The 24,596-nt window shown below is 34.6% G+C and overlaps 1 non-coding gene across 1 annotated transcript; it reads left to right on the top strand.

Annotated features, from left to right (window-relative positions):
* Window positions 1–6,818: 6,818 nt before the first annotated feature.
* Window positions 6,819–8,113, top strand: LOC105178780 (25S ribosomal RNA). The gene has a single exon (XR_016063447.1). It is a non-coding gene; the product is annotated as a 25S ribosomal RNA (transcript).
* Window positions 8,114–24,596: the final 16,483 nt, after the last annotated feature.

The following is a 24,596-nucleotide window of genomic DNA, read 5'->3' on the forward strand; positions in this document are numbered from 1 at the left end:
TAACCCTATGATAAGGGAAGGAATCCAATTCCTTCATGGAGAATTGCGTTAATAATATTTGTGCTTCAGTGTTCCCCGACATCTTTATATCATTCCAAATGAGTAAGACGTTCACACTAAAACACTAGGAACATAATTAAGCTCCCACTGACCCTCCAACTCACTCTCGACCTAAATCATACCTTGTATGACCTTACGAATATTCCAAATACAAGAAGTTTCAAATCTAGTTTATATGCCATGTCGAATAGTATCCAACCCAATGTCCTACATCGCTTCTCCTTATGTCTTTGGATGATAATCCAATGGACTGGTCAGACTCAAAGACTTGTACCTATTAGGTAACTAAGGTGTTCTAGTCATCCGTCAGGAAGCTGGAATATAGTGAGTTAGTGGAAGAATTTAATTACAAATGATGTTTGCTACATTTGACTGAGCTGTCTCTCCACTTGATTTCTCAAGAAGCTACTCCTCGTGTCAGTTATCCAATGAAAACCAATTTCTTTTAGGATAACAAATGAACCTATACAAACACATGCATATACTCTTCAACCATGATGAAATAACCACTCCATTATCTTCTCCATGTTGAGGAGTTTCAACTCCTTCTTAACTTGCTCCAACCTCCCTCAAATGAGTTTGGACTTCAAGTATGGACCGGGCTTGATTTAATCAAATTAAATTAAGCCCAACCAAAGTCTATTGAACAATAATTAAATAAATTAATTTTAGCCAAACTAAGTCTAAAGATTCATTTAATATAATTAAATAAATCTAAGCCCAAACTCTAATTAATTGATCCAATCAATTAATTGAGTTAAATCAAATAAATTAATCCAATTAATTTAAATGTGTTGAGCCCAAAATTAATTAATCCAATTAATGAATTCTTGAGCCATCCATCAAATGAGTTACTAAATAAACGATCCAATCATTTATATATTCTCCTTAAATTAATTTAATCCAATTAAATTAATTTATTTCTTCTCGAATTAATTCCAAATTAATTCCTCGATTCCATAGTGATTTGTGTGTGACTCTTTACATTTACCCTGAACTAGACTTGGGCATTGTGTCTAACACAAATAATTAACTAAATCTAATTTAATTAATTATTTTTAATTAACCATTAATCAGAAACGCCCGTCACCATGGGTGGCCGTCTAGCAATGGTCCACGACACTAGTGACTAGGTGAATGTTGGCGCGAATATTTGGGCTCTCCAGTTGCATACAGTTATGGTCCTTCCGTCGATCATCTCCCGGCCTTAGTCTAGGGCATGCAATTGGGCGTTGGTTCCCATCCTAGACTAAGCAACTATGATGAGTACTTGAGATGCGTTTACTCTATTGATCGACAAAGGAAACTGTTTTCTATTCGACCAATCGCTATGGCAATAAACTTAGAGAGTCTAAACCATCTCAGAGCACATAGGAGATATATCCATCATATACTGATAGGGGACATATTCTATCTTGAAATCCATCGTCCTTAATACATAATCCAACTACACTGGAAAAAGGCTTATAATGACCACATCGACGACACAGTCATCTCTCGCCAGATCTAAGATACAACCATCATATGCATGTTACTGTCATGATTCTTTAAGTCCAAGGACTAATCCTGTACTATCGGAGTTGGGAATTCAATTCATACTGAGCAAGCCTCCAAGCTTCCATATGACGATTCCTGCGAGTCAGTTCAATCAGTTAACAACCTTGTAAACTAATCCACTAAAATTGCATAGACATTCAATGTTTGTCGCGATGAAACAAGACACTCATTCAATGAATGGAATACTTAGTGCAAGTCTCTATAGGACTCTTGATACCCAGTCTCGAGTCCTCGATTTGGAACGTTGCAGACCAATCCTCAAAAGTTGGTTTCCTAGCTACCATCCAATGCGCAACCCAACTATATGGGTTATTCAATTGGCCTGTGGGAATTTGTTGTGATGTTAAAACCCCGTTCAACATAAACGGTAAACACAACAAACACATGGTGTTACAGATGAATGCTTACTACATTCATCAAGATAATATCACATTCATAAAGATTACTAAATGGTTTCTGAAATCGCCAATCTAATTGGATTTTTGGTCAGCATTTCTAACACCATCATGCCAGGAAGGCCTATATTAGGGAAGCACATAGCGTAACTATAAAAGAAATCTGAGATGTCGGAGCAGTGGAGGATGTCCCCCTCATCCAGTTTAGAAGGGTAGAACGTTCAGGTCCCAAGAGCCGTCACAATGATGCTCTAATTATCACGATATTACTGGCGAACTATGAAGTGGGATATGTCTTTATAGATCCAGGAAGTTATGCGGATATATTGTTCGGAGAACTTGCAACCAAATGCAGTTAGGGGATACCCCTTTGAAAAAAGTGAACACTTCCATCTACGGGTTTGCAAGAGAAATAGTTCATCCTCGGGGCATGGTTTCGCTGCCATTGACCTTAGATACTGGTACTGCTAGAAGGACTTACTTATTAAAATTCCTATTAGTAGACACCCCTTCCATTTACAACGTGATCTTGGGAAGGCCCACCCTTAATGCGTTGCAAGCCGTGATCTCCATGTACCATATGAAGTGTAAGGAGATCAACGTACCTTTGAAACAAACGTTGGGTAAACCATACACCTTAGGGTGATTGGTGAAGTGGGCGGTAGAATTAAGTGAATATGATATCTCCTATCTGCCTCGAACTTCCATCAAAGCCCAGGCCCTAGCCGATTTCGTCTCTCAAACTACAGGAACATCGGAAGACGGCATCCCTCAAGCTGGAAAATGGCTATTGCATGTAGATAGGTCATCCACAACTGAAGCTAGTGGAGCAGGTATAGTCCTCACCTCACCCCAAGGAGAAGACTTGGAATTTGCTATTAAGTTTGGATTCAAGGCCTCCAAAAATGAGGCCGAACATGAGACACTTGTAACAAGACTCAGAATGGAGCATGAAATGGGAGCTAGACATGTAATAGCTTATTCAGATTCTCAGTTAATAGTCAAACAAGTCGAAGGCTCCTACGAGGCTAAGGAAGAAAACATGATTCAATATCCGAAGCATATAGCGGAACTCAAAACGACATTCGAAAGCTTTGAGGTTGTTCAAATCCCAAGAGATGAAAACATGAAAGTTGACTGCCTCTCCAAATTAGCCAACACTCTAGAAGATTGTAGAACGAGGCATAACATCATACAATATATCTCTAAAACAAGGGTTCCAATGTGTATTCAAGCTATATCCTCCTCAGAAGATTGGAGAACCCCTATTATCCGATGGTTGAAAGAGGGACACCTTCTAGATAATAGATGGGAGGCTGCAGACTTAAAGTACGAGTTGCCCGCTTTCTATCACCCTATCCCTTTTGCACAGTGGGGGATAGACATCATGGGACCATTTCTCCTAACACTTGGTAAAAGGAAATTCCTACTAGTAGCTATAGATTACTTTACCAAGTGGGTGGAAGCTAAGCCATTCGCTTGCATTACAGAAATAGAGGTGATGAAATTCATATAGAAGAACATCATTTGTTGCTTTGGTCTCCCTCGTGAAATAATCTCAGACAATGATCGGCAATTCCAAGGCCATAAAATACAAGACTGGCGCAAAGGACTTCATATTAAATAGAGATTCACATTTATGGCACACCCCCAACCCAATGGGTAAGTGGAAGTCACTAACTGAATCCTTGTTCAAGGAATCAAAAGACAATTAGAAAGAGTGGGTGGAAATTGGACAGAAGAATTAACCAGTGTACTATGGGCGTATCACACTACCTCTCGAGGATCCACAAGAGAAAGCCCCTTCACTTTGGTTTACGGGACAAAGGCCATCATTCTAGCTGAGTTGGGAGTACCCTCTCACAGAATCCTATATTTTGTCTTAAGAAAACAATATAGAGTTGCTAAAAGAAATGTGGACCTTATTGAGGAATTGAGAAAAAAAGCTTTATTTGCATTCAAAGGTATAAGAACACTATGATCAGTGACCACAACAGGAGAGTAATAACACGGAGCTTTCAAGTGGGACACCTCGTGCTAAGAAGGGTGGACGCATTGAAACCAGTTGGAAAGTTAGACTCCACTTGGGAAGGACCCTTTAATAAGTCGGGGAGCATACGAGCTTGAAGACCATGGGTATGGCCTAACGAGTTACGGACCAAAAGCGAGCTAAAAAGCCCAATACTCCACCCCTTGGGCATGGCCATGACGGCGGAAGAGGCCCACTTCATGCAGCCTAAACACCAACAGCTGGCCCAGTTCTCACGTACGCATCACTCTCTAAAGCCTATGTGGCACACACTTGGACCCTGCACGATGCCCTCCTAACAAGCATGGAGTACGCGTGGCAGGAAGATCTCCCATTGCATTTAGCAGACTCCTTACGAACTAGGAGTCCTCCTTCGCCTCGGACTCTCTCCCTCACTTAAATAATGATTTTATCAACATGATCCCTAAAAAATAGGACTTGATCATGTTTCATCTTGACTAATTTTATGTATTCATCGCAGGAATAGGAGGCACTATCAATTCCTTAGTGAAAAAGGACACTCCTCTATACATAGAGAATTCATCCCCAAGCGCGGGGACACCTTCATCAGTCGAAACTTTGGTTATCACTCTGCTATGTTTCTTCTACTTTTGGAAACGTGATTTACGTCTATTTCCCATCATTACGCTTCATTCTTTCAACACTTTGTATAATTCTGAATTATTATTCTTCAAATTCAATACTAATTTTGGTGTAGGAGTGCTAATATTTTACTTTGCAGGTCTATTTTCTTCATATTCTTTCCTAAGCAATCCAGGCCCAGCGCCCAAGTTTGAACCCACTGGACCAGTGCTAAACCCGCATGCATCAAACTATAATTTTAACAGTTATGTATTAAAAATTGTGGTAAATAATTTATGGTTAAATAAAATTATTGCAAAAACATAAATATTCCACCAAGAAAAAGTTATTTGTCATAGCTAAGAGCCATAATAAAAGTATTTACTATGATTTTTAGCCATGCCAAATATTTGGCAAATATTTTAGCCACACTCGCAGATATCACGACCAACAACCATCGTATGACCGTGATCAATGACTATTTTGTTTTTAACCATTACAATTAGTCATGATTAAATGTTGTATTTTTTTATAGTGTAGGAGAAGATTTCATGATATAGTTTCACATGGCATGCTACATTTAATAATTTATTCATAAGTTGGAGCAGCAAAGTGAGAAAGTAGCACAAATTAGGGCGGAGAGTGTGTTAAGTTTCAAATGATTTGATAGTTTAACTTTCACTTAGTTAGTCTCCACAGCAAATTAAATGTTATAGAAACTTATGTAGAGGACCAAGTGTTAGTATTTATTTTTCAGCAACATATTAATTAAGCTAAAAGATGGAATTCTGTTATGAAAATTGTTCTTACTGCATGTGTCACCATTTGCACTTACCCACGAAGCCGACCATTAACCTGCATATTTGGTACGTACCGAGTCTTGATATAATCTAAGAGCATGCAACAGACAAATACTAGGTTGTATACATGCTGGGACGAACAGATATCCAATATCGGCAGCCAAATATTTGCATTATTAATATAAACATAAGATGGTGGGTCGGGTTTATAACAGAAACATAACGGATTTAATATAATTCCTTTTCCTATAATATTGTAAATAAACAAATTACTTTCTTATAAAAAACTAGTAATTTATCCCTTTGTGTTAATTAAAATAAAATAATTTACCCTATGTCTAAGAAGATAAATTGCTTCATTTTAAAAGATACAGGAGGATATTTTGTTAAATTTTATTATTAAAAAATAATTTGTTCATTTATAATATGACAGAATTGCTTACATTTTTTCTCAAAACATAAAATTAGTCTACAATTTTAATTATCTAAATGGAATGTCTTTTCACAAGTAATAATTCTTGTCTCTCACAAGTAGCTAGTATAGTATGACCTAGCTAGCTAGGCCCATATATATAGTACATGGAAAAAACGCAAGCAATCTTCTTGTCATATCGCAAATGAGCAAATTACTCCCTTATGAAAAAATAAATAGCGATTTACCTTCCTTCATTTTTTAAAATACAACAATTTATTTCCCTATGTTTTTTAAAATGAAGTAATTTACCTCCTTAAATAAGGAGGTAAATTGCTTCATTTTAAAATGTATAGGGGGGATAAATTGCTATATTTTTTTTATTGGAGGTAATATGTTCATTTTCAATATCACAAGAGGGTAAATTGCTATTTGGTATTCACCCTAGAGTAAATAATGTAGGTTAGCAAAAGATTCACACCAGACTGTTACAATTTATTTTTTCTAGATGCATCTCCCATCACTACGGGCTAGTAAGAGTATTTCACATAAATAATAATAGAAAAAAATGCAAGCAACCTCATTGTGATATTACAAATGAGCAAATTACCCCCTTATGAGAAAAGAAATAGTGATTTACCTTTCAGTATTTTTTAAAATACAATAATTTATCTCTCTATATTTTTTAAAATGAAACAATTTACCCTTCACCCTAATAATATATAATATACAAGGGTGAGAAATTTCTTAACTAAACTGCAAATTGCAGCCATTTTCTGTAAACAAAAATCATTCCAATTTTTCTTCTTGACTTGAAAAAAGATCTAAGCTATCTATACATATTCATACCTTTTAAATAGGCAACCGTCAGTAGCTGCAAAGGACTCCAACTGCTGCTAACTACCTGTAACAGAAGGTTCAATCTTGATCTAATAAACTGACTTCTTGAAGAATTAACTACCTATAATTAACTGTAAGGTGTTAGTGCTAAAACTAAAGATGACTATAAGTGCTATTTCACTTATAAACCCGCATTTCTACACATATGTAAGAAAATCGGGCTTACAAGTTTTAATCAGCACTTGAAAAGAGAGTCAAAGAGTGCTTGAAATTGTCGGGAGGGAAGCGGATGGGGGCCGGCGATGCGCCCCGGTCGGATGTGGAACGGCGAGAGCCGGTCCGCCGATCGGCTCGGGGCACGGACCAGCGCGGATTGAGGCGGCGGCCAAAGCCCGGGCAGTCGATATGCCCGCGGAACGCCGTCGCCCCGATCGTGGCGGACAGCGCGCGCCCACAGCGTGCCTCGGCAACTGCGCCCTCCCGGCGCTGGCCAGCGGGCTCCCCATTCGACCCGTCTTGAAACACGGACCAAGGAGTCTGACATGTGTGCGAGTCAACGGGCTAGCAAACCCGTAAGGCGTAAGGAAGCTGACCGGCGCGATCCCCCCCGAGGGGTGCAACGCCGACCGACCTTGATCTTCTGAGAAGGGTTCGAGTGAGCATACCTGTCGGGACCCGAAAGATGGTGAACTATGCCTGAGCGGGGCGAAGCCAGAGGAAACTCTGGTGGAGGCCCGCAGCGATACTGACGTGCAAATCGTTCGTCTGACTTGGGTATAGGGGCGAAAGACTAATCGAACCGTCTAGTAGCTGGTTCCCTCCGAAGTTTCCCTCAGAATAGCTGGAGCTCGAGCGCGAGTTCTATCGGGTAAAGCCAATGATTAGAGGCATCGGGGGCGCAACGCCCTCGACCTATTCTCAAACTTTAAATAGGTAGGACGGCGCGGCTGCTCCGTTGAGCCGCGCCAGGGAATCGAGAGCTCCAAGTGGGCCATTTTTGGTAAGCAGAACTGGCGATGCGGGATGAACTGGAAGCCGGGTTACGGTGCCCAACTGCGCGCTAACCTAGATCCCACAAAGGGTGTTGGTCGATTAAGACAGCAGGACGGTGGTCATGGAAGTCGAAATCCGCTAAGGAGTGTGTAACAACTCACCTGCCGAATCAACTAGCCCCGAAAATGGATGGCGCTGAAGCGCGCGACTTATACCCGGCCGTCGGGGCAAGGGCCAGGCCCCGATGAGTAGGAGGGCGCGGCGGTCGCCGCAAAACCCTGGGCGCGAGCCCGGGCGGAGCGGCCGTCGGTGCGGATCTTGGTGGTAGTGCTAAAACTAAAGATGACTATAAGTGCTATTTCACTTATAAACCCGCATTTCTACACATATGTAAGAAAATCGGGTTTACAAGTTTTAATCAGCAATTAATGTTCTTCCTTTTAGTTGCTCAGCTGCACCTGGAGAATTAAGTTCTGGATTCCCTTATCCCTCCCTCAAGATGGAATTGGTGTCATCTCAACCATTCCCAACTTGGCAACCAAATTCAAAGAAAGCGGGAGCTGGAAGTGTCTTCGTAATTGTTGGAAAAATAATTTAGTTTCAAGCAATCGAAACGACGTTTTGAAATATTACAACCGCATTTAAGAAATCAAAAGCAAATAAAGCCACGTTGGAACAAATAACATAACACAATTAGAAACACTATTTATAACAAGAAATTTAAATCGAAAACTTACAACGAGAATTGTATCGTAACAATTCTCAGACCAATTTCTAGTCGTAAATTTTTAACCGAATCGCAGAATCACTGCTTGCCTTGAAGAAAATATACGCCCCGTATCAGCAGTGCACCGGGTTCAACGTATTTCTCCCAGGATAAGACGGTTACAGTTCTTTCGGTTTTAGCACTATACCGAAAAATATCTCGATCAAACACTCAAAAGCTTGTTATCGAAACAAGAGATTCAAATTCTAGACACAATATAGAAGCCGAAAGAGGGAATTAGAGAAAACTCAAGAATGAGAATTTGTTGTTTGTGGTGTGTCTCAAATGAAGAATGGACAAGCCTATATATAGGCTTCAAAAAATTTCAGCAATAAAGAAGGACATAATGTGTAGCACCCCCTTCGCTACAAGGGCTATATCTACGGTAAACATCATACTTATAGTAATCCCTGTGTTTATAAATATAAATGCGCATAATAATTTAACCCATATGTATACGTAACCCCAACGTCATAATAAGCGTAATGAACCTACATCATCATATATGCACATCAAACACTACACTGTAGTCCATCATAAGTAATCTCCATGCTTACGTTCTCTCTATACAACAAAATGTATTTTGTACTCTAATTGATAAAAGGGAGAAAACTGCATACTGGCCCGAACTGCCTGAGTATAGCGCGTAGACCTACTCTTCAACAGTCAGACACCTCAAAGTCTATTTCTGAAAGAAAATGTCAGCAGGGGAATGAGCCTGTCACTCAGTAAGTTAATAACCAGCCCTATCTATATATGCATATCAAACACAGCCCAAATAAGAGGAACAGGCAACACACATGGAATACAGTCAACGTAATTCCAACATAATCAGCTTTATTACACCACATGACTATCTCATAACAAGACAATCAATCAAACTCCATTTTTCCTAGTTTGCTTACCAGAAGGTGATATTGTGTTTTTCCCACCAATTCAATCTCACCGTTATATAAATTTAAGTGAACCCCCTTGACAGCCGGCTCATCAATCTCATTTCGCACATAGCATTTTCTTTTCGCACATAGCTGTTTCATTTCGCACATAGCATTTTCTTTTCACACATAGCACTTTCTTTTTGCACATAGCACTTTTCATATCGCCTTATAGGCTTTTCAACACATCAAGGGGTATTCACACTACAATTATATTCAATTCTACCACTCCTTCATTTTCACATATCACCATTCTTGTAAGCAACTAGTAACGTAAAACCATATATCAATACATTCTCATTCTCAAACACTCACAACACATCAAACAACAAACGTAATATTTCAATGTACTTTCTCATTCCATGTACACATTACCGTCAATCAAATCAAATCATCCATCACTCATATACTTCATATAAATTAATATCAGCACGAACCACAAATTCATATAACAGTAAAACCACAAATACAGATAGCATATATAGATAATACTAATTATTTACTTACCACAATCTCACAACGTTTCTTTCTACTCAATCGCTAATTGTCAGTCCTTTCACCTCACTCCCGTATCCTATAATGAGTTATACCACACACAATTAATATATCGAGAATATCGTAATTTCTTTTAAATATAATATTAAATATCATTTGTACAATTTCTAATAATTCTTTAATTTTTCATTTATATCGAAATACAAATCTTCGTTTTTCCTCTTTATTAACATACCATTTATTAAATATAATTTTCAAAATATTTCTATAAATTTTCTGTCGATTTATCGTTGCTATACAATTTAATTAAGCAACAATACATAGAATTACATATTCGGTTAATCATTCCGATAGAATTGTGTAAATTTGCTATAATAATAATTAAATGTAATAGATCTAATAATTTAATTAATATACTATATCATTTTTATACCAAATGTGATACTTAATTCGACACTAATTTAAATAGCCAAAATCATAAAATACTCCGATTAAATAGTACATCGCTTAGTATAATCAATATTTAATAAACGAACCAATTAAATAATATAATTACAATAATTAATAAAAATTAAAATGATAAAATCGTACCTCTGTTTCCTCCGCAATTATGCGCGTCAGTGTGTGTGTTTTGTTTATGTAATATGTTCAATTTAACATGCACACACACACACATATATATATATATATATATATATTTAATGAGTGGTGAGGCGGTGGCAGCACATGCCGCTGCCCACCCTTTTTTTTCTTTTTTTTTTTCTTTAAATTCTTTTTAAAATAATTACTATTACATCCTTCCTAATTTTCTTAAATAAATATAATTTGCCCCCAAATATTATAGCGAACTCCAATTTAACCCGTTCAAGTTTTATTATATCCCAAATTAAATCTATAATTTATTTACTAATAAAATTTAAATTCCTATTAATTATCTATAAAATTCTATGGACGTCACAATTCTCCCCTCCTAATAAAAATTTCGACCTCGAAATTTAACTAACTTACCGGCTTAAGGAATAAATATGAATATTTTCTCTCGTGTTCTCCTGCATCATTTCTACAAATTGTTGCATAATTGGGTTTATCTCTGTCGTGGGGCATTTCTATTTTGGGATTCTAACCCCTGATGTTCTGATCCAGAATCATGACCCTGCACAGACTCTAATTACTGAGTTGGGCCAGCAGCGTTTTCTCTTGACGCTTCCATCCTATATGAAATACACACATGTGAGTAGATTCCTAACATATACACCTTACGTATAATATTACATTTCGTCTACTATCCCAAGGAAATCTAATCCCTGCTCTGATACCACCTATTGTAGCACCCCCTTCGCTACAAGGGCTATATCTATGCAAAACATCATACTTATAGTAAATCCTGTGTTTATAAATATAAATGCACATAATAATTTAACCCATATGTATACGTAACCCCAACGTCATAATAAGCGTAATGAACCTGTATCATCATATATGCACATCAAACACTACACGTAGTCCATCATAAGTAATCTCCATGCTTACGTTCTCTCTATACAACAAAATGTATTTTGTACTCTAACTGATAAAAAGGAGAAAACTGCATACTGGCCCGACCTGCCTGAGTATAGCGCGTAGACCTACTCTTCAACAGTCAGACACCTCAAAGTCTATTCCTGAAAGAAAATGTCAGCAGGGGAATAAGTCTGCCACTCAATTAGTAAATAACCAGCCCTATCTATATATGCATATCAAACACAGCCCAAACAAGAGGAACAGGCAACACGCATGGCATACAGTCAACTTAATTCCAACATAATTAGCTTTATTACACCACATGACTATCTCATAACAAGACAATCAATCAAACTCCATTTTTCCTAGTTTGCTTACCAGTTGTGTTTTTCCCACCAATTCAATCTCACCGTTATATAAATTTAAGTGAACCCCCTTGACAGCCGGCTCATCAATCTCATTTCGCACATAGCATTTTCTTTTCGCACATAGCTGTTTCATTTCGCACATAGCATTTTCTTTTCGCACATAGCACTTTCTTTTTGCACATAGCACTTTTCATATCGCCTTATAGGCTTTTCAACACATCAAGGGGTATTCACACTACAATTATATTCAATTCTACCACTCCCTCATTTTCACATATCACCATTCTTGTAAACAATTAGTAACGTAAAACCATATATCAATACATTCTCATTCTCAAACACTACCAACACATCAAACAACAAACGTAATATTTCAACGTACTTTCTCATTCCATGTACACATTACCGTCAATCAAATCAAATCATCCATCACTCATATACTTCATATAAATCAATATCAGCACGAACCACAAATTCATATAACAGTAAAACCACAAATACAGAAAGCATATATAGATAATACTAATTATTTACTTACCATAATCTCACAACGTTTCTTTCTACTCAATCGCTAATTGTCAGTCCTTTCACCTCATTCCCGTATCCTATAATAGATCTAATAATTTAATTAATCAACTATATCATTTTTATACCAAATGTGATACTTAATTCGACACTAATTTAAATAGCCAAAATCATAAAATACTCCGATTAAATAGTACATCACTTAGTATAATCAATATTTAATAAACGAACTAATTAAATAATATAATTATATTAATTAATAAAATCGTACCTCTGTTTCCTCCGCAATTATGCGCGTCAGTGTGTGTGTTTTGTTTGTGTAATATGTTCAATTTAACATGCACACACACACACATATATATATATATATATTTAATGAGTGGTGAGGCGGTGGCAGCACATGCAGCTGCCCACCCTTTTTTTTCTTTTATTTTTCTTTAAATTCTTTTTAAAATAATTACTATTACATCCTTCCTAATTTTCTAAAATAAATATAATTTGCCCCAAATATTATAGCGAACTCCAATTTAATCCGTTCAAGTTTTATTATATCCCAAATTAAATCTATAATTTATTTACTAATAAAATTTAAATTCCTATTAATTATCAATTAGTCTTCCAATTACGTATAAAATTCTATGGACGTCACAATTCTCCCCTCCTAATAAAAATTTCGACCTCGAAATTTAACTAACTTACCGGCTTAAGGAATAAATATGAATATTTTCTCTCGTGTTCTCCTGCATCATTTCTACAAACTGTTGCATAATTGGGTTTATATCTGTCGTGGGGCATTTCTGTTTTGGGATTCTAACCCCTGATGTTCTGATCCAGAATCATGACCCTGCACAGACTCTAATTACTCAGTTGGGCCAGCAGCGTTTTCTCTTGACGCTTCCATCCTATATGAAATACACACATGTGAGTAGATTCCTAACATATACACCTTACGTATAATATTACATTTCGTCTACTATCCTAAGGATATCTAATCCCTGCTCTGATACCACCTATTGTAGCACCCCTTTCGCTACAAGGGCTATATCTACGCTAAACATCATACTTATAGTAATCCCTGTGTTTATAAATATAAATGCACATAATAATTTAACCCATATGTATACGTAACCCCAATGTCATAATAACCGTAATGAACCTGCATCATCATATATGCACATCAAACACTACACGTAGTCCATCATAAGTAATCTCCATTACGTTCTCTCTATACAACAAAATGCATTTTGTACTCTAACTGATAAAAAGGAGAAAACTGCATACTGGCCCGACCTGCCTGAGTATAGCGCGTAGACCTACTCTTCAACAGTCAGACACCTCAAAGTCTATTTCTGAAAGAAAATGTCAGCAGGGGAATAAGTCTGCCACTCAATAAGTAAATAACCAGCCCTATCTATATATGCATATCAAACACAGCCCAAACAAGAGGAACAGGCAACACGCATGGCATACAGTCAACTTAATTCCAACATAATTCGCTTTATTACACCACATGGCTATCTCATAACAAGACAATCAATCAAACTCCATTTTTCCTAGTTTGCTTATAAGTTGTGTTTTTCCCACCAATTCAATCTCACCGTCATATAAATTTAAGTGAACCCCTTGACAGCCGGCTCATCAATCTCATTTCGCACATAGCATTTTCTTTTCGCACATAGCTGTTTCATTTCGCACATAGCATTTTCTTTTCGCACATAGCACTTTTTTTTTGCACATAGCACTTTTCATATCGCCTTATAGGCTTTTCAACACATCAAGGGGTATTCACACCACAATTATATTCAATTCTACCACTCCCTCATTTTCACATATCACCATTCTTGTAAGCAACTAGTAACGTAAAACCATATATCAATACATTCTCATTCTCAAACACTCACAACACATCAAACAACAAACGTAATATTTCAACGTACTTTCTCATTCCATGTACACATTACCGTCAATCAAATCAAATCATCCATCACTCATATACTTCATATAAATCAATATCAGCAGGAACCACAAATTCATATATCAGTAAAACCACAAATACAGATAGCATATATAGATAATACTAATTATTTACTTACCACAATCTCACAACGTTTCTTTCTAGTCAATCGCTAATTGTCAGTCCTTTCACTTCACTCCCGTATCCTATAATGAGTTATACCACACACAATTAATATATCGAGAATATCGTAATTTCTTTTAAATATAATATTAAATATCATTTGTATAATTTCTAATAATTCTTTAATTTTTCATTTCTATCGAAATACAAATCTTCGTTTTTCCTCTTTATTAACATACCATTTATTAAATATAATTTTCAAAATATTTCTATAAATTTTCTGTCGATTTATCGTTGCTATACAATTTAATTAAGCAACAATACATAGAATTACATATTCGGTTAATCATTCTGATAGAATTGTGTAAATTTCCTATAATAATAATTAAATGTAATAGATCTAATAATTTAATTAATCAACTATATCATTTTTATACCAAATGTGATACTTAATTCGACACTAATTTAAATAGCCAAAATCATAAAATACTCCGATTAAATAGTACATCGCTTAGTATAATCAATATTTAATAAACGAACCAATTAAATAATATAATTACAATAATTAATAAAAATTAAAATGATAAAATCGTACCTCTGTTTCCTCCGCAATTATGCGCGTCAGTGTGTGTGTTTTGTTTGTGTAATATGTTCAATTTAACATGCACACACACACACATATATATATATATATATATATATATTTAATGAGTGGTGAGGCGGTGGCAGCACATGCCGCTGCCCACCCTTTTTTTTCTTTTTTTTTTCTTTAAATTCTTTTTAAAATAATTACTATTACATCCTTCCTAATTTTCTAAAATAAATATAATTTGCCCCAAATATTATAGCGAACTCCAATTTAATCCGTTCAAGTTTTATTATATCCCAAATTAAATCTATAATTTATTTACTAATAAAATTTAAATTCCTATTAATTATCAATTAGTCTTCCAATTACGTATAAAATTCTATGGACGTCACAATTCTCCCCTCCTAATAAAAATTTCGACCTCGAAATTTAACTAACTTACCGGCTTAAGGAATAAATATGAATATTTTCTCTCGTGTTCTCCTGCATCATTTCTACAAACTGTTGCATAATTGGGTTTATATCTGTCGTGGGGCATTTCTGTTTTGGGATTCTAACCCCTGATGTTCTGATCCAGAATCATGACCCTGCACAGACTCTAATTACTCAGTTGGGCCAGCAGCGTTTTCTCTTGACGCTTCCATCCTATATGAAATACACACATGTGAGTAGATTCCTAACATATACACCTTACGTATAATATTACATTTCGTCTACTATCCTAAGGATATCTAATCCCTGCTCTGATACCACCTATTGTAGCACCCCTTTCGCTACAAGGGCTATATCTACGCTAAACATCATACTTATAGTAATCCCTGTGTTTATAAATATAAATGCACATAATAATTTAACCCATATGTATACGTAACCCCAATGTCATAATAACCGTAATGAACCTGCATCATCATATATGCACATCAAACACTACACGTAGTCCATCATAAGTAATCTCCATTACGTTCTCTCTATACAACAAAATGCATTTTGTACTCTAACTGATAAAAAGGAGAAAACTGCATACTGGCCCGACCTGCCTGAGTATAGCGCGTAGACCTACTCTTCAACAGTCAGACACCTCAAAGTCTATTTCTGAAAGAAAATGTCAGCAGGGGAATAAGTCTGCCACTCAATAAGTAAATAACCAGCCCTATCTATATATGCATATCAAACACAGCCTAAACAAGAGGAACAGGCAACACGCATGGCATACAGTCAACTTAATTCCAACATAATTCGCTTTATTACACCACATGGCTATCTCATAACAAGACAATCAATCAAACTCCATTTTTCCTAGTTTGCTTATAAGTTGTGTTTTTCCCACCAATTCAATCTCACCGTCATATAAATTTAAGTGAACCCCTTGACAGCCGGCTCATCAATCTCATTTCGCACATAGCATTTTCTTTTCGCACATAGCTGTTTCATTTCGCACATAGCATTTTCTTTTCGCACATAGCACTTTTTTTTTGCACATAGCACTTTTCATATCGCCTTATAGGCTTTTCAACACATCAAGGGGTATTCACACCACAATTATATTCAATTCTACCACTCCCTCATTTTCACATATCACCATTCTTGTAAGCAACTAGTAACGTAAAACCATATATCAATACATTCTCATTCTCAAACACTCACAACACATCAAACAACAAACGTAATATTTCAACGTACTTTCTCATTCCATGTACACATTACCGTCAATCAAATCAAATCATCCATCACTCATATACTTCATATAAATCAATATCAGCAGGAACCACAAATTCATATATCAGTAAAACCACAAATACAGATAGCATATATAGATAATACTAATTATTTACTTACCACAATCTCACAACGTTTCTTTCTAGTCAATCGCTAATTGTCAGTCCTTTCACTTCACTCCCGTATCCTATAATGAGTTATACCACACACAATTAATATATCGAGAATATCGTAATTTCTTTTAAATATAATATTAAATATCATTTGTATAATTTCTAATAATTCTTTAATTTTTCATTTCTATCGAAATACAAATCTTCGTTTTTCCTCTTTATTAACATACCATTTATTAAATATAATTTTCAAAATATTTCTATAAATTTTCTGTCGATTTATCGTTGCTATACAATTTAATTAAGCAACAATACATAGAATTACATATTCGGTTAATCATTCCGATAGAATTGTGTAAATTTCCTATAATAATAATTAAATGTAATAGATCTAATAATTTAATTAATCAACTATATCATTTTTATACCAAATGTGATACTTAATTCGACACTAATTTAAATAGCCAAAATCATAAAATACTCCGATTAAATAGTACATCGCTTAGTATAATCAATATTTAATAAACGAACCAATTAAATAATATAATTACAATAATTAATAAAAATTAAAATGATAAAATCGTACCTCTGTTTCCTCCGCAATTATGCGCGTCAGTGTGTGTGTTTTGTTTGTGTAATATGTTCAATTTAACATGCACACACACACACACATATATATATATATATATATATTTAATGAGTGGTGAGGCGGTGGCAGCACATGCCGCTGCCCACCCTTTTTTTTCTTTTTTTTTTCTTTAAATTCTTTTTAAAATAATTACTATTACATCCTTCCTAATTTTCTTAAATAAATATAATTTGCCCCCAAATATTATAGCGAACTCCAATTTAACCCGTTCAAGTTTTATTATATCCCAAATTAAATCTATAATTTATTTACTAATAAAATTTAAATTCCTATTAATTATCAATTAGTCTTCCAATTACGTATAAAATTCTATGGACGTCACAATTCTCCCCTCCTAATAAAAATTTCGACCTCAAAATTTAACTAACTTACCGGCTTAAGGAATAAATATGAATATTTTCTCTCGTGTTCTCCTGCATCATTTCTACAAATTGTTGCATAATTGGGTTTATCTCTGTCGTGGGGCATTTCTATTTTGGGATTCTAACCCCTGATGTTCTGATCCAGAATCATGACCCTGCACAGACTCTAATTACTCAGTTGGGCCAGCAGCGTTTTCTCTTGACGCTTCCATCCTATATGAAATACACACATGTGAGTAGATTCCTAACATATACACCTTGCGTATAATATTACATTTCGTCTACTATCACAAGGAAATCTAATTCCTGCTCTGATACCACCTATTGTAGCACCCCCTTCGCTACAAGGGCTATATCTATGCTAAACATCATACTTATAGTAAATCCTGTGTTTATAAATATAAATGCACATAATAATTTAACCCATATGTATACGTAATCCCAACGTCATAATAAGCGTAATGAATCTGCATCATCATATATGCACATCAAACACTACACGTAGTCCATCATAAGTAATCTCCATGCTTACGTTCTATCTATACAACAAAATGTATTTTGTACTCTAACTGATAAAAAGGAGAAAACTGCATACTGGCCCGACCTGCCTGAGTATAGCGCGTAGACCTACTCTTCAACAGTCAGACACCTCAAAGTCTATTTCTGAAAGAAAATGTCAGCAGGGGAATAAGTCTGCCACTCAATAAGTAAATAACCAGCCCTATCTATATATGCATATCAAACACAGCCCAAACAAGAGGAACAGGCAACACGCATGGCATACAGTCAACTTAATTCCAACATAATTCGCTTTATTACACCACATGGCTATCTCATAACAAGACAATCAATCAAACTCCATTTTTCCTAGTTTGCTTATAAGTTGTGTTTTTCCCACCAATTCAATCTCACCGTCATATAAATTTAAGTGAACCCCTTGACAGCCGGCTCATCAATCTCATTTCGCACATAGCATTTTCTTTTCGCACATAGCTGTTTCATTTCGCACATAGCATTTTCTTTTCGCACATAGCACTTTTTTTTTGCACATAGCACTTTTCATATCGCCTTATAGGCTTTTCAACACATCAAGGGGTATTCACACCACAATTATATTCAATTCTACCACTCCCTCATTTTCACATATCACCATTCTTGTAAGCAACTAGTAACGTAAAACCATATATCAATACATTCTCATTCTCAAACACTCACAACACATCAAACAACAAACGTAATATTTCAACGTACTTTCTCATTCCATGTACACATTACCGTCAATCAAATCAAATCATCCATCACTCATATACTTCATATAAATCAATATCAGCAGGAACCACAAATTCATATATCAGTAAAACCACAAATACAGATAGCATATATAGATAATACTAATTATTTACTTACCACAATCTCACAACGTTTCTTTCTAGTCAATCGCTAATTGTCAGTCCTTTCACTTCACTCCCGTATCCTATAATGAGTTATACCACACACAATTAATATATCGAGAATATCGTAATTTCTTTTAAATATAATATTAAATATCATTTGTATAATTTCTAATAATTCTTTAATTTTTCATTTCTATCGAAATACAAATCTTCGTTTTTCCTCTTTATTAACATACCATTTATTAAATATAATTTTCAAAATATTTCTATAAATTTTCTGTCGATTTATCGTTGCTATACAATTTAATTAAGCAACAATACATAGAATTACATATTCGGTTAATCATTCCGATAGAATTGTGTAAATTTCCTATAATAATAATTAAATGTAATAGATCTAATAATTTAATTAATCAACTATATCATTTTTATACCAAATGTGATACTTAATTCGACACTAATTTAAATAGCCAAAATCATAAAATACTCCGATTAAATAGTACATCGCTTAGTATAATCAATATTTAATAAACGAACCAATTAAATAATATAATTACAATAATTAATAAAAATTAAAATGATAAAATCGTACCTCTGTTTCCTCCGCAATTATGCGCGTCAGTGTGTGTGTTTTGTTTGTGTAATATGTTCAATTTAACATGCACACACACACACACACATATATATATATATATATATATATATATTTAATGAGTGGTGAGGCGGTGGCAGCACATGCCGCTGCCCACCCTTTTTTTTCTTTTTTTTTTCTTTAAATTCTTTTTAAAATAATTACTTTTACATCCTTCCTAATTTTCTTAAATAAATATAATTTGCCCCCAAATATTATAGCGAACTCCAATTTAACCCGTTCAAGTTTTATTATATCCCAAATTAAATCTATAATTTATTTACTAATAAAATTTAAATTCCTATTAATTATCAATTAGTCTTCCAATTACGTATAAAATTCTATGGACGTCACAATTCTCCCCTCCTAATAAAAATTTCGACCTCAAAATTTAACTAACTTACCGGCTTAAGGAATAAATATGAATATTTTCTCTCGTGTTCTCCTGCATCATTTCTACAAATTGTTGCATAATTGGGTTTATCTCTGTCGTGGGGCATTTCTATTTTGGGATTCTAACCCCTGATGTTCTGATCCAGAATCATGACCCTGCACAGACTCTAATTACTGAGTTGGGCCAGCAGCGTTTTCTCTTGACGCTTCCATCCTATATGAAATACACACATGTGAGTAGATTCCTAACATATACACCTTACGTATAATATTACATTTCGTCTACTATCACAAGGAAATCTAATTCCTGCTCTGATACCACCTATTGTAGCACCCCCTTCGCTACAAGGGCTATATCTATGCTAAACATCATACTTATAGTAAATCCTGTGTTTATAAATATAAATGCACATAATAATTTAACCCATATGTATACGTAATCCCAACGTCATAATAAGCGTAATGAATCTGCATCATCATATATGCACATCAAACACTACACGTAGTCCATCATAAGTAATCTCCATGCTTACGTTCTATCTATACAACAAAATGTATTTTGTACTCTAACTGATAAAAAGGAGAAAACTGCATACTGGCCCGACCTGCCTGAGTATAGCGCGTAGACCTACTCTTCAACAGTCAGACACCTCAAAGTCTATTTCTGAAAGAAAATGTCAGCAGGGGAATAAGTCTGCCACTCAATAAGTAAATAACCAGCCCTATCTATATATGCATATCAAACACAGCCCAAACAAGAGGAACAGGCAACACGCATGGCATACAGTCAACTTAATTCCAACATAATTAGCTTTATTACACCACATGACTATCTCATAACAAGACAATCAATCAAACTCCATTTTTCCTAGTTTGCTTACCAGTTGTGTTTTTCCCACCAATTCAATCTCACCGTTATATAAATTTAAGTGAACCCCCTTGACAGCCGGCTCATCAATCTCATTTCGCACATAGCATTTTCTTTTCGCACATAGCTGTTTCATTTCGCACATAGCATTTTCTTTTCGCACATAGCACTTTCTTTTTGCACATAGCACTTTTCATATCGCCTTATAGGCTTTTCAACACATCAAGGGGTATTCACACTACAATTATATTCAATTCTACCACTCCCTCATTTTCACATATCACCATTCTTGTAAGCAACTAGTAACGTAAAACCATATATCAATACATTCTCATTCTCAAACACTCACAACACATCAAACAACAAACGTAATATTTCAACGTACTTTCTCATTCCATGTACACATTACCGTCAATCAAATCAAATCATCCATCACTCATATACTTCATATAAATCAATATCAGCAGGAACCACAAATTCATATATCAGTAAAACCACAAATACAGATAGCATATATAGATAATACTAATTATTTACTTACCACAATCTCACAACGTTTCTTTCTAGTCAATCGCTAATTGTCAGTCCTTTCACTTCACTCCCGTATCCTATAATGAGTTATACCACACACAATTAATATATCGAGAATATCGTAATTTCTTTTAAATATAATATTAAATATCATTTGTATAATTTCTAATAATTCTTTAATTTTTCATTTCTATCGAAATACAAATCTTCGTTTTTCCTCTTTATTAACATACCATTTATTAAATATAATTTTCAAAATATTTCTATAAATTTTCTGTCGATTTATCGTTGCTATACAATTTAATTAAGCAACAATACATAGAATTACATATTCGGTTAATCATTCCGATAGAATTGTGTAAATTTCCTATAATAATAATTAAATGTAATAGATCTAATAATTTAATTAATCAACTATATCATTTTTATACCAAATGTGATACTTAATTCGACACTAATTTAAATAGCCAAAATCATAAAATACTCCGATTAAATAGTACATCGCTTAGTATAATCAATATTTAATAAACGAACCAATTAAATAATATAATTACAATAATTAATAAAAATTAAAATGATAAAATCGTACCTCTGTTTCCTCCGCAATTATGCGCGTCAGTGTGTGTGTTTTGTTTGTGTAATATGTTCAATTTAACATGCACACACACACACACATATATATATATATATATATATATTTAATGAGTGGTGAGGCGGTGGCAGCACATGCCGCTGCCCACCCTTTTTTTTCTTTTTTTTTTCTTTAAATTCTTTTTAAAATAATTACTATTACATCCTTCCTAATTTTCTTAAATAAATATAATTTGCCCCCAAATATTATAGCGAACTCCAATTTAACCCGTTCAAGTTTTATTATATCCAAAATTAAATCTATAATTTATTTACTAATAAAATTTAAATTCCTATTAATTATCAATTAGTCTTCCAATTACGTATAAAATTCTATGGACGTCACAATTCTCCCCTCCTAATAAAAATTTCGACCTCAAAATTTAACTAACTTACCGGCTTAAGGAATAAATATGAATATTTTCTCTCGTGTTCTCCTGCATCATTTCTACAAATTGTTGCATAATTGGGTTTATCTCTGTCGTGGGGCATTTCTATTTTGGGATTCTAACCCCTGATGTTCTGATCCAGAATCATGACCCTGCACAGACTCTAATTACTCAGTTGGGCCAGCAGCGTTTTCTCTTGACGCTTCCATCCTATATGAAATACACACATGTGAGTAGAATCCTAACATATACACCTTACGTATAATATTACATTTCGTCTACTATCCCAAGGAAATCTAATCCCTGCTCTGATACCACCTATTGTGGCACCCCCTTCGCTACAAGGGCTATATCTATGCTAAACATCATACTTATAGTAAATCCTGTGTTTATAAATATAAATGCACATAATAATTTAACCCATATGTATACGTAACCCCAACGTCATAATAAGCGTAATGAATCTGCATCATCATATATGCACATCAAACACTACACGTAGTCCATCATAAGTAATCTCCATGCTTACGTTCTCTCTATACAACAAAATGCATTTTGTACTCTAACTGATAAAAAGGAGAAAACCGCATACTGGCCCGACCTGCCTGAGTATAGCGCGTAGACCTACTCTTCAACAGTCAGACACCTCAAAGTCTATTTCTGAAAGAAAATGTCAGCAGGGGAATAAGTCTGCCACTCAATAAGTAAATAACCAGCCCTATCTATATATGCATATCAAACACAGCCCAAACAAGAGGAACAGGCAACACGCATGGCATACAGTCAACTTAATTCCAACATAATTCGCTTTATTACACCACATGGCTATCTCATAACAAGACAATCAATCAAACTCCATTTTTCCTAGTTTGCTTATAAGTTGTGTTTTTCCCACCAATTCAATCTCACCGTCATATAAATTTAAGTGAACCCCTTGACAGCCGGCTCATCAATCTCATTTCGCACATAGCATTTTCTTTTCGCACATAGCTGTTTCATTTCGCACATAGCATTTTCTTTTCGCACATAGCACTTTTTTTTTGCACATAGCACTTTTCATATCGCCTTATAGGCTTTTCAACACATCAAGGGGTATTCACACCACAATTATATTCAATTCTACCACTCCCTCATTTTCACATATCACCATTCTTGTAAGCAACTAGTAACGTAAAACCATATATCAATACATTCTCATTCTCAAACACTCACAACACATCAAACAACAAACGTAATATTTCAACGTACTTTCTCATTCCATGTACACATTACCGTCAATCAAATCAAATCATCCATCACTCATATACTTCATATAAATCAATATCAGCAGGAACCACAAATTCATATATCAGTAAAACCACAAATACAGATAGCATATATAGATAATACTAATTATTTACTTACCACAATCTCACAACGTTTCTTTCTAGTCAATCGCTAATTGTCAGTCCTTTCACTTCACTCCCGTATCCTATAATGAGTTATACCACACACAATTAATATATCGAGAATATCGTAATTTCTTTTAAATATAATATTAAATATCATTTGTATAATTTCTAATAATTCTTTAATTTTTCATTTCTATCGAAATACAAATCTTCGTTTTTCCTCTTTATTAACATACCATTTATTAAATATAATTTTCAAAATATTTCTATAAATTTTCTGTCGATTTATCGTTGCTATACAATTTAATTAAGCAACAATACATAGAATTACATATTCGGTTAATCATTCCGATAGAATTGTGTAAATTTCCTATAATAATAATTAAATGTAATAGATCTAATAATTTAATTAATCAACTATATCATTTTTATACCAAATGTGATACTTAATTCGACACTAATTTAAATAGCCAAAATCATAAAATACTCCGATTAAATAGTACATCGCGTAGTATAATCAATATTTAATAAACGAACCAATTAAATAATATAATTACAATAATTAATAAAAATTAAAATGATAAAATCGTACCTCTGTTTCCTCCG

The sequence above is a fragment of the Sesamum indicum genome, linkage group LG12 (assembly GCF_026168435.1).
Source record: "Sesamum indicum cultivar Baizhima isolate 11 linkage group LG12, ASM2616843v1, whole genome shotgun sequence".
NCBI classification, from domain to species: domain Eukaryota; kingdom Viridiplantae; phylum Streptophyta; class Magnoliopsida; order Lamiales; family Pedaliaceae; genus Sesamum; species Sesamum indicum.